This window comes from Leptodactylus fuscus, chromosome 3 (genome assembly GCF_031893055.1).
Source record: "Leptodactylus fuscus isolate aLepFus1 chromosome 3, aLepFus1.hap2, whole genome shotgun sequence".
In the NCBI taxonomy this organism is placed as follows: Eukaryota; Metazoa; Chordata; class Amphibia; order Anura; family Leptodactylidae; genus Leptodactylus; species Leptodactylus fuscus.
Window position 1 is genome coordinate 217,956,312 of NC_134267.1, and position 13,862 is coordinate 217,970,173.

The 13,862-nt window shown below is 36.9% G+C and overlaps 1 protein-coding gene across 1 annotated transcript in view; it reads right to left on the reverse strand.

Annotated features, from left to right (window-relative positions):
• The window catches only part of OSR1 (odd-skipped related transcription factor 1), a 6,868-nt gene extending 5,111 nt beyond the window's left edge, over positions 1-1,757 (reverse strand). Inside the window, exon 1 of the mRNA XM_075266808.1 lies at positions 1,548-1,757. The gene's annotated coding sequence lies outside the window, so the exon portion shown is untranslated. The remainder of the gene's footprint in view (positions 1-1,547) is intronic.
• Between the last annotated feature and the right edge of the window lie 12,105 nt (positions 1,758-13,862).

The window sequence follows — 13,862 nt, forward strand, 5'->3', positions numbered from 1 at the left end:
GGCACAGAGATCAGATACCCTGAAGATAACACTAATCATATATATATGTATATTCAGCTTTTCACTTCGTGGTGTACATTTTGAAAAAAAAACAAACAAAACAAAAATAAAACATAATGGAAGACTAATGCAAAGGCTGCAAATCCAATGATAGCAGAGCCTGCATTACGGACCGGGGGCTTCATTAGAAAAGACCCCCAGACAATAACCAGAGAATACTAAACTTAATATCAATGTAATTCCTATATTACTACATTGTATCATCTCCTTATTTATCACATCGTAACAGCTACAAGTACAAAGATTAAAGCAAAGGATGCAGAATACAAGATGCTAAAATATAGTAGATTAGATGAGAACCAGAACTATTACCAATCATTAAGACAAAATAACAATCACCATATAATAATAATAACACATAGTATTCAATATACTAATATATGATACCATATAATAATAATAATAATAATAATAATAATAATAATAATAATATAAAGATATTATTTCAATAAAATAATTCATTAAAAATGTGAAATGGGAAAAAAAGTGAAAATAGCGAAAAGTCAGAATAAACATTGTATCCAATAATATACAAAAATAATAATATTCAGACTGGAAATGTAACCAAGGAAATATTGTGAGGTGCAAATCTGCAACTTCAGTGATAACAGGTCGCCATGAATCAGGTAGTAAGGAGAAAAAAAAAATGTAGTTTTTAATATTTTTGTGAACGTAAGTATAAGCCTAGGGAATTCCTTAGACATGCGGATGTAGAATAGTAAGGTAACAGCTTCCTTCATATTTTGTAGTAGTGTCATGGCAGTTCTATTTGTACCAATATATTTTCTTTCTTTCAATCTTACAAATATACATATATACAATCCACTCATATTGTACTTATTAAAATAATTCCAAAATAATTCTCTCTCCATTTCCTATATACAAATATAAATATATGATATTCAGATGGATGGATATGAGAGATAGATATAGATAGATAGATAGATAGATAGATAGATAGATAGATAGATAGATATGCCAAAACCAGATGCACCTGTTGATAAACTCAACCTTACCATAATATATATATTTATATGCATATACATATATATTTTTTTTACCTTGTTTAGTTCTATGTAAACCACAGATAACACGTGAAACAAGTGACAACCATACTACTCACACATTTCTGCTGCTCTCAGCTCTGATACATCTCCATGTTATATAGTTATATATAGGATTCTGCAGAAGCCCCTGCATTTACACCAAGTCCTGGACACACAGACTCCTATGGACATTTCTATTATAATCCTGTGCAGGTTCATGCACCATATACAGGAGATACAAGCAGGGCAGACAAGGTACAAGCCCCCACCATGGCTCCCACATCACCCTGACTCTGAGCTTCACACCAAAGTGGGAGATTCACCTATATAATACACCTATATAGTGCATGCTTATACATACTCTATATATAGCATGGAAGATGAAATCTGGATGTGGTGGGAAATTCTTAAAAGTTCTTTCCATGTTAGGAAGGACCTTACCTGGCAGTGTGAGGGTCTCCTGGCTGGCAGGACTTGCAGATGGTCACAGACAGCGGTTCCTAGGAGCTTGTCAGTATGGAGGTTCAGGGTAACCCCACTTGTCATGCCCTTTCCAGGCTGCTGCAGATAACCCTCTCTACATCCAGGCTCTCATGTAACCCACACAGTCATCCTCCTCCTGGAGCTGCTGCTGCTCTCTGACTCCACAAGACTTCCCCAAACTCTACTGAACTTTATCTCCCAGCCGCCTCCTTATTTCTAGCAGGCAGCGCGCATGCGCAGCAGCTAGCCCCAGCCAGCCCCTTCACTAAGTCACTGTAGGGGAGAGAAAGTTCTCTGGAGGACTGAAGACAATGTCTAGTACATGGCAGATGGGGCAACCTGTATAACCATGGAATAGCAGGGGGCGAGGTGTAGCAGAGCTGAGGCTGCAAAACAACCGAGTGTGGCATTGGAGTTACTAGGGAAATTACATTCTCTACTTCTACATAAAGCTGCAGTGAACATAATACATCACCTAATGTCATACATAGTGGAAGCACACTGCTGTCTATCTATCTATCTATCTATCTATCTATCTATCTATCTATCTATCTATCTATTTGTCTGTTTGTCTATCTATTATTCCTCTATGTCTATTTATAACTTATAATATCTAACATCTACCTACCTATCTACTTTGTCTACATACATATTTTTAAAATCTATGTATTCATCACTGTTTATTCATATCTATTATCTATCTATCTATCTATCTATCTATCTATCTATCTATCATCTATCTATCATCTATCTATCTCTATAGTTGTATAATCTATCTATCTATCTATCTATCTATCTATCTATCTATCTATCTATCTATCTCTATAGTTCTATAATCTATCTATCTATTATCTATCTATCTATCTATCATCTATCTATCTATCTATCTATCTATCTATCTATCTATCTATCTATCCATCTATCCATCTATCTATTATTTATATCTATCTATCTATCTATCTCTATAGTTCTATAATCTATCTATCTATTATCTATCTATCTATCTATCTATCTATCTATCTATCTATCTATCTATCTATCTATCTATCTATCTATCTATCCATCTATCTATTATTTATCTCTATCTATCTATCTATCTATCTATCTATCTATCTATCTATCTATCTATCTATCTATCTATCTATCTATCTACCGCAGGGTTCAGTCCCAGCTTTGTTGATTGTAGTATGACATTATTCTCTCAGTACATTGTGTGTAGGTGCAGGACATTCTGTGACTTGTAGTTCCAGGATCTCTGAGTAACTCCACATGTTTAGTTACATTACACTATTCTATGATTGTGTCAGTAGAAGTGTGAGAGATAATACTAAATCCTTTTATCGTGAATACACAGATATATTATCCTATCTGCCGCATAGAAGGAGTATAACAAAGGCGTTTCTGATAGTATTGTGTCTACAGAGCCGTGTAGCCATTGTAGTACACAGAGAGGTGTATAGTGTAATGTCATTTCCGACACTAATACACAATAGACACTATGGCTATAGATAGGCACTATAGAAACTCAATAGAAATATCTATCCGTCTATCGATCTGTCTCTCTTTTTATCTAATTTCTTTCTATATATCACATAGCTATTTATCTAATATCATTTGTCTATTATCTATTTATATAACAGCCTATCTAAATTATTGATATTTCATAACTATTTATTTGATCCTATCTATCTATCTATCTATCTATCCTATCTATCTATCTATCTATCTATCTATCTATCTATCTCCTATCTATCTATCTATCTATCTATCTATCTCCTATCTATCTATCTATCTATCTATCTATCTATTTATCTCCTATCTATCTATCTATCTATCTATCTATCTATCTATCTCCTATCTATCTATCTATCTATCTATCTATCTCCTATCTATCTATCTATCTATCTATCTATTTATCTCCTATCTATCTATCTATCTATCTATCTATCTATCTATCTATCTGTATTTGGTTTGTGTAGACGTTTCTAAATTAATGTAGGCATTAATCACCTGATTAATACATTAATGATGATGATGATGATAATTATATGTATACCATTTGAATATAAACATATATTCTTATATATAACAATATATATATAAAATAATAAATCAGATATTTCCCATATAGCCTTTCTATACGGTAATGATGTTTTCCACCTGTTATGTGACAAGGCTGCTAACACTTCAGAAAGTCCTGCAGATTTACCCGCAGTATCTATCTCCTATCTATCTATCTATCTATCTATCTATCTATCTATCTCCTATCTATCTATCTATCTATCTATCTATCTATCTATCTATCTCCTATCTATCTATCTATCTATCTATCTATCTCCTATCTATCTATCTATCTATCTATCTATCTATCTATCTATCTATCTATCTCCTATCTATTTATCTATCTATCTATCTATCTATCTATCTATCTATCTCCTATCTATCTATCTATCTATCTATCTATCTATCTATCTATCATCTATCTATAATCTATCTCCTATCTATCTATCTATCTATCTATCTATCTATCTATCTATCATCTATCTATCTATCTATCTATCTATCTATCTATCTATCTATCTTAGTACTCAAAAGTAACTGTATCGATTGAATTAAATATTTTTATTATACATAGAGAGAGAAAGAGCACATAACTAGCAAGGAATTTAACTCAGTGCAGTCTCCATTTACTAGTAAAATAGATAGATAGATAGATAGATAGATAGATAGATAGATAGATAGATAGATAGATAGATAGTAATGAGATAGATAGATAGATAGATAGATAGATAGATAGATAGATAGATAGGAGATAGATAATAGATAGATAGATAGATAGATAGATAGATAGATAGATAGATAGATAAAATGATAGATAGATGATAGATAATAGATAGATAGATAGATAGATAGATAGATAGATAGATAATAGATAGATAGATAGATAGATAGATAGATAGATAGATAGATAGATAGATATTACACAGCTCACATCTGCGGCTCATTTACTCTCTGTATATATTTGGGGAGGAGATGATAGGAGTCCTCAGAGCTCTGGGATGGTCTCAGCCACTTGAACCAATTTGATTCCTTCTTCCAGCAGAAATCTGATCTGTAACTGTATCCAGGTCTGAACAGGGAGCAGCCGCTGTAGTGCTCACTGGTGTTATGTCATTGCATCAGTATAGTGGGTGGGAGTATAATAGTTATTCTATAGTAGAGAGGATGGCAGTATAACAGCTATTATATAGTAGTGAGGATGGCAGTATAACAGTTATTATATAGTAGTGAGGATGGCAGTATAACAGCTATTATGTAGTATTCAGGAGGGCAGTATAACAGTTATTATATTGTATAGAGCATGGCAGTATAACAGTTATATAGTATAGAGGATGGCAGTATAACATATATTATATAGTATAGAGCATGGCAGTATAACAGTTATTATATAGTATAGAGGATGGCAGTATAACAGTTATATAGTATAGAGGATGGCAGTATAACATATATTATATAGTATAGAGGATGGCAGTATTACAATTATTATATATTATAGAGGATGGCAGTATTTTGTTTTATCCATTTCTTCACATTCTACATCATCTTCCTATAACCTTCCCTCCTTCTCCTCTCCTACCATACCTAATTTACCCTTGTTATTCCACCTCAAGCCTTCCTACTATAGATTATTCCACCAATCTTACAGATTCTCTCCTAACCCTGTTATACTTTCCCTTGGCTATTCTACAATTCCTACAGAAAGTAGCCTGTTCCTTTATTATATTCTCTAAATGACCCTACCTATCTTACCCATCTTCTAACTTACCCCTGCCTCAGATCTCATCCCTGTGATAACCATAGTAAAACATTCAGCCTGATTCTCTCTACATTCTCCTATGTTATCTCATCTCACTATAACTTATTCTGCCTCACCTTCTCTACTCCACCAATTTATTTCTTCCCCTACACTACCGATTTTCTCCTACCACTACTCTACTCAAAACCCTACCCTAACCTCCCGATTCTTCTCTACCCTTCTTCTATCGATTCTCTCCCATCCTACCTGCTGATAAATTCAGATCCTGTCCCTATGGTAATTACTCTAAATTACCCTACCTTACCTATTATATCTGATCCTAATAAAACTTCCACCCCTGGTCTACAAATTCTCTTCTAACCCTACCCAATGGACGTTCTCCTACCCCTGCCCTACAGATTCTCTCCTAACCCTACTCTGAAAATCTCACCTTACCGACTCTACCTATTATCCATAATACTCTGCTCACTATTTCCTATCTTTTCCAGCTCCATTAGTTTATCCCATCCATTCTAGCCCACCCATATCCTGATCCCTACCCCATCCTACTGTAATTTACCCTCAGCTATGTTACTCCTATACAATCTTCTCAAGATTACCCTAGCTGTCCTAGTCCTCTTATATTTTCCATACCTTGCTGCCCTGGATTTCTGCCCTTACCCTACTGATTTCTTCCTAATTTACCATAGGTGACCCTCTCCTGCACTTCTATAGCCTCTTCTACCATATTCTCCAGCCTATTCCTTGCCATCCTGTTTTTATTTCCAGCTCTTCTTACTTTAACACTACACAAAGTTGTCGCCTGCAGCCTCAGAAGTCGCACATTTAAATATTCGCACATTGCACAGTCTGAACCCGTGTCTATCAGACTGTTGTTTATTCACACAATCCCAGGTGACCTGTCCTGAGCACACACAATACAGGCAGCCATGTCACTGCTATCTGTATGCGGACGCATTTACATGATTGGGGATGTGTAAGTCACTCTCCTTAATATTACTGTGTGCATTAGCACTAACTATATCCGTTTAACCCCTTCTTAATTAACTCTCCTTTCTGAACAATAGGGGGATGTGAGAGATCATAGGGCACAAAGAGGATGAAACACATCCCAATACACTCTGTTGTCTATCCAAGAACAAATACAACATCCTTGACTTGTAATACATTATTATTTAATCTCCTAATTTGCCTTAATAAATGTATTTAAATGAGTTTTTACGTTTCATTTATTTAAATTTTGTATTAATTAGCAATGTATTTAAATTTTATTTAAATATATTGTTGGATTATATTAATACTATATTATTATTATTATTATTATTATATAATTTTATCAATATTTAAATACATAGCTTTTATTCTTTATTAGTGTATTTAAATACATTTTTAAATTTATTATTATAGCATTATTTAATTATTATTTTATTTATTATTATAACATTAGTTTATCATTATTTTATTTCTATATTATTATTATTGTTGTTGTTGTTATTATTATTATTATATCATTATTTAATCATTATTATATTTATAAGTTCTTTTATTTATTATTATATCTTTATTTAAATACATTATTTTATTTTTTGAACACTTAAATTTGTATTTATTATCTATATAAAACATTATTATTATTATTTTTATTATTGTTATTATTATTATTTATTATTATCTTTATTCATTATCTGACTAGATAATATAATATTCTTGTATTATTTTTAGAATACAGAATAAAATGATATAAATATATCATATAACTCAATAACATTTCACTATTTATTATACTATAATATAGAACATCATCTAATATAATAGTATATAATAATAGAATCCATTATAACATAAGATATCATATTCTACTATAAATATTATATTATATTATATTATATTATATTATATTATATTATATTATATTATATTATATTATATTATATTATATTATATTATACCACTTACTTTTCACAGCTCTTTCCCCTAAGCTTTGTCTCCCAGGCAGTGAGTGAAATCACTGCTACAATCCTGACTATGCTGCGCCCCCTACTGGCCACTGCCGGCTGATTTTACATAATAAACCACTTGTCTCCTGTCTTTGCATTCAGTGACTTCCTTTAGTTTTCTCACCTTCCTTTGCTCCTCTCTTGCTTCCATTTCCCTCCTGCAGGTCACAGGTCAGTATTCTCACTATTCTTCGCACTTACTAAGGGGGTTGATCTTTATTAATTGCATAAAAAGGAAAACCTAAAATTATTTTTGTAGGAGAATCAGAAAAGTTGTTGTTTGTGGACAGAGTCCATAGAGATTTAACGAGAAATCTTCACTGAGGAGCTGGTTTGGTATCTTTATATTGTAATAAATTACATTTATATTATCGATATTATATAAAGTATTAGGATAGATATTCTAGAAAGTTCGAATTTATTTTTAGACATTTTTATCATACATCATTCTGTCTAAAACTCATAGATTAATAATATGCTATTACTAATGATTAAAGGGTTAATAAGATTAATATCTAACTAAAAATACTCAGAATATTCTAATATATTTAACAACCTTTATAGAAAAACTATATGAGTGTTTTCTTATATGCAGTGTCAGGCAGTGAATACTTCTAGAAATCCTCTCCCTCTTTCTATATTGGTGAGATCTAGATTTAATGACCTGGTTTAGGATTTATTGTTACAATGTTTTTACGAATCTATTGTTAATCGATACAAAAAGTAATGAGCTGGGAACCAGCACTTAACGAGTTAATTTGCAATATCCAGAAAATTTCACTTTTTTCCTCCTAGAAAAGCTCCCATACCACTGAAAGGTGCACTCAGATAGATAAGAGACAGATCAGATAGATAGATTAGATAGATAGATAGATAGATAGATAGATAGAGATAGATCAGATAGATTAAGTACATAAATAGATAGATAACTATCTACGAAACTATCTATCTATCTATCTATCTATCTATCTATCTATCTATCTATTATCTATCTCCTATCTATCATCTATCTATCTATCTATCTATCTATCTATCTATCTATCTATCTATCTCCTATCTATCTATCTATCTATCTATCTATCTCCTATCTATCTATCTATCTATCTATCTATCTATCTATCTATCTATCTCTCATCTATCTATCTATCTATCTATCTATCTATCTATCTATCTATCTATCTATCTATCTATCTATCTCCTATACACTAATGCCCTCTCTCCATACATCCCGGCTATCACTTCCACGTTGTGCATGGAGTCCTGTATGGTAAGTGACTTCATCCATCTGGTATTACGACCTTCCTGAGGCTTCATGTTCCTCCACAGAAAGAATAAAAAGTTCATCATTTCTAATTGTAAAATAGGTCATGGATCCAAACCAGGTGCAGATGGAGAATATTATTTACACAGCTCTATTTATAGCTCTGCTCTGTATATTAGTAGCAATATGTCTTTACTGGAGAAACAATACAGATCACAGATTTACAGAACTTTGTTTATCCCCTGGAAAACCAGTTATATTGATAGAAGACAGACAGATAGATAGATAGATAGATAGATAGATAGATAGATAGATAATAGATAGATAGATAGATAGATAGATAGATAGATATGATCGATGATAGATAGATAGAAAATATATATAGATAGATAGATAGATAGATAGATAGATAGATAGATAGATAGATAGATATGATAGATAGATGATAGATAGATAGATAGATAGATAGATAGATAGATATGATAGATAGATGATAGATAGATAGATAGATAGATAGATAGATAGATAGATAGATATAGATAGGAGATAGATAGATAGATAGATAGATAGATAGATAGATAGATAGATAGATAGATATCAAACAGACACATGAACGGGTAGATATGAGAAGCATAGCTAAATGGGTATATAAAAAATAGCCAGAGATAGAAAATAGATATATACTAGACAGAAAAGATAGATATTATACAAGAAATGCAATATTTATATTAATGTATATTTTATCTATGTAGTTAAACCATTTTCTTTTAAGATATAGGAATTAGAGATGAGCGAACACTAAAATGTTCGAGGTTCGAAATTCGATTCGAACAGCCGCTCACTGTTCGAGTGTTCGAATGGGTTTCGAACCCCATTATAGTCTATGGGGAACATAAACTCGTTAAGGGGGAAACCCAAATTCGTGTCTGGAGGGTCACCAAGTCCACTATGACACCCCAGGAAATGATACCAACACCCTGGAATGACACTGGGACAGCAGGGGAAGCATGTCTGGGGGCATAAAAGTCACTTTATTTCATGGAAATCCCTGTCAGTTTGCGATTTTCGCAAGCTAACTTTTCCCCATAGAAATGCATTGGCCAGTGCTGATTGGCCAGAGTACGGAACTCGACCAATCAGCGCTGGCTCTGCTGGAGGAGGCGGAGTCTAAGATAGCTCCACACCAGTCTCCATTCAGGTCCGACCTTAGACTCCGCCTCCTCCGGCAGAGCCAGCGCTGATTGGCCGAAGGCTGGCCAATGCATTCCTATGCGAATGCAGACTTAGCAGTGCTGAGTCAGTTTTGCTCAACTACACATCTGATGCACACTCGGCACTGCTACATCAGATGTAGCAATCTGATGTAGCAGAGCCGAGGGTGCACTAGAACCCCTGTGCAAACTCAGTTCACGCTAATAGAATGCATTGGCCAGCGCTGATTGGCCAATGCATTCTATTAGCCCGATGAAGTAGAGCTGAATGTGTGTGCTAAGCACACACATTCAGCACTGCTTCATCAAGCCAATACAATGCATTAGCCAGTGCTGATTGGCCAGAGTACGGAATTCGGCCAATCAGCGCTGGCCAATGCATTCTATTAGCCCGATGAAGTAGAGCTGAATGTGTGTGCTAAGCACACACATTCAGCACTGCTTCATCAAGCCAATACAATGCATTAGCCAGTGCTGATTGGCCAGAGTACGGAATTCGGCCAATCAGCGCTGGCTCTGCTGGAGGAGGCGGAGTCTAAGATCGCTCCACACCAGTCTCCATTCAGGTCCGACCTTAGACTCCGCCTCCTCCGGCAGAGCCAGCGCTGATTGGCCGAAGGCTGGCCAATGCATTCCTATGCGAATGCAGACTTAGCAGTGCTGAGTCAGTTTTGCTCAACTACACATCTGATGCACACTCGGCACTGCTACATCAGATGTAGCAATCTGATGTAGCAGAGCCGAGGATGCACTAGAACCCCTGTGCAAACTCAGTTCACACTAATAGAATGCATTGGCCAGCGCTGATTGGCCAATGCATTCTATTAGCCCGATGAAGTAGAGCTGAATGTGTGTGCTAAGCACACACATTCAGCACTGCTTCATCAAGCCAATACAATGCATTAGCCAGTGCTGATTGGCCAGAGTACGGAATTCGGCCAATCAGCGCTGGCTCTGCTGGAGGAGGCGGAGTCTAAGGTCGGACCTGAATGGAGACTGGTGTGGAGCGATCTTAGACTCCGCCTCCTCCAGCAGAGCCAGCGCTGATTGGCCGAATTCCGTACTCTGGCCAATCAGCACTGGCTAATGCATTGTATTGGCGTGATGAAGCAGTGCTGAATGTGTGTGCTTAGCACACACATTCAGCTCTACTTCATCGGGCTAATAGAATGCATTGGCCAGCGCTGATTGGCCGAATTCCGTACTCTGGCCAATCAGTGCTGGCCAATGCATTCTATTAGCTTGATGAAGCAGAGTGTGCACAAGGGTTCAAGCGCACCCTCGGCTCTGATGTAGCAGAGCCGAGGCTGCACAAGGGTTCAAGCGCACCCTCGGCTCTGATGTAGGAGAGCCGAGGGTGCACTTGAACCCTTGTGCAGCCTCGGCTCTGCTACATCAGAGCCGAGGGTGCGCTTGAACCCTTGTGCACACTCTGCTTCATCAAGCTAATAGAATGCATTGGCCAGCGCTGATTGGCCAATGTATTCTATTAGCCTGATGAAGTAGAGCTGAATGTGTGTGCTAAGCACACACATTCAGCTCTACTTCATCGGGCTAATAGAATGCATTGGCCAGCGCTGATTGGCCAGAGTACGGAACTCGACCAATCAGCGCTGGCTCTGCTGGAGGAGGCGGAGTCTAAGATCGCTCCACACCAGTCTCCATTCAGGTCCGACCTTAGACTCCGCCTCCTCCAGCAGAGCCAGCGCTGATTGGCCGAATTCCGTACTCTGGCCAATCAGCACTGGCTAATGCATTGTATTGGCTTGATGAAGCAGTGCTGAATGTGTGTGCTTAGCACACACATTCAGCTCTACTTCATCGGGCTAATAGAATGCATTGGCCAATCAGCGCTGGCCAATGCATTCTATTAGTGTGAACTGAGTTTGCACAGGGGTTCTAGTGCACCCTCGGCTCTGCTACATCAGATTGCTACATCTGATGTAGCAGTGCCGAGTGTGCATCAGATGTGTAGTTGAGCAAAACTGACTCAGCACTGCTAAGTCTCTGCATTCGCATAGGAATGCATTGGCCAGCCTTCGGCCAATCAGCGCTGGCTCTGCCGGAGGAGGCGGAGTCTAAGGTCGGACCTGAATGGAGACTGGTGTGGAGCGATCTTAGACTCCGCCTCCTCCAGCAGAGCCAGCGCTGATTGGTCGAGTTCCGTACTCTGGCCAATCAGCGCTGGCCAATGCATTCTATTAGCCCGATGAAGTAGAGCTGAATGTGTGTGCTTAGCACACACATTCAGCTCTACTTCATCAGGCTAATAGAATACATTGGCCAATCAGCGCTGGCCAATGCATTCTATTAGCTTGATGAAGCAGAGTGTGCACAAGGGTTCAAGCGCACCCTCGGCTCTGATGTAGCAGAGCTGAGGGTGCACAAGGGTTCAAGTGCACCCTCGGCTCTCCTACATCAGAGCCGAGGGTGCGCTTGAACCCTTGTGCAGCCTCGGCTCTGCTACATCAGAGCCGAGGGTGCGCTTGAACCCTTGTGCACACTCTGCTTCATCAAGCTAATAGAATGCATTGGCCAGCGCTGATTGGCCAGAGTACGGAATTCGGCCAATCAGCGCTGGCCAATGCATCCCTATGGGAAAAAGTTTATCTCACAAAAATCACAATTACACACCCGATAGAGCCCCAAAAAGTTATTTTTAATAACATTCCCCCCTAAATAAAGGTTATCCCTAGCTATCCCTGCCTGTACAGCTATCCCTGTCTCATAGTCACAAAGTTCACATTCTCATATGACCCGGATTTGAAATCCACTATTCGTCTAAAATGGAGGTCACCTGATTTCGGCAGCCAATGACTTTTTCCAATTTTTTTCAATGCCCCCAGTGTCGTAGTTCCTGTCCCACCTCCCCTGCGCTGTTATTGGTGCAAAAAAGGCGCCAGGGAAGGTGGGAGGGGAATCGAATTTTGGCGCACTTTACCACGTGGTGTTCGATTCGATTCGAACATGGCGAACACCCTGATATCCGATCGAACATGTGTTCGATAGAACACTGTTCGCTCATCTCTAATAGGAATATCATCTATCATTCTAATATATTTTTTTCTGTCTGTCTGCCTATCTGTCTATCTATCTATCTATCTATCTATCTATCTATCTATCTATCTATCTATCTCATATCTATCTATCTGTCTAGCTATCTATCTCATATCTATCTTCTATCTATCTATCTATCTATCTATCTATCTATCTATCTATCTATCTGTCTGTCTGTCTGTCTGTCTGTCTGTCTGTCTGTCTATCTATCTCATATCTATCTATCTATCTATCTATCTATCTATCTATCTATCTATCTATCATTCTAATATCTATCAATCCTCTATATCAGGTTTCATGAAATATTTGTCCTATGAAATTATTGGTTAGAACATCTATTTCTGTTTATAGTATACTGTGATAATTTGTATTGTAATTTGACATTGTGCGTTTTCAAAAAAATTCTCTGACTCTCCTGACAGTTACCGCAGATGCTACTTAGCAGTTCCTTTGCTCCTCAGCCGCATGACTTCCTACTTCACACTCCAGCCATGTTATGTCCTGCATGTGGGACACTCTCATTAGGGTGTTAGGACTGGGAGCCTTTGTATTATGTCAGGAAGTGACTGACTCAATACACACAGACATTCACATATACATACACACAGAGACACACACATATACATACACACAGAAACACACACATACACATATACACAGACTCACATATACATACACACAGAGACACACACATATACATACACACAGAAACACACACATACACATGTACACAGAAACACTCACATATACATACACACAGAGACACACACATATACATACACACACAGAGACACACACATACACATATACACAGACTCACATATACATACACACAGAGACACACACATATACATACACACACAGAGACACACACATACACATATACACAGACTCACATATACATACACACAGAGACACACACATACACAT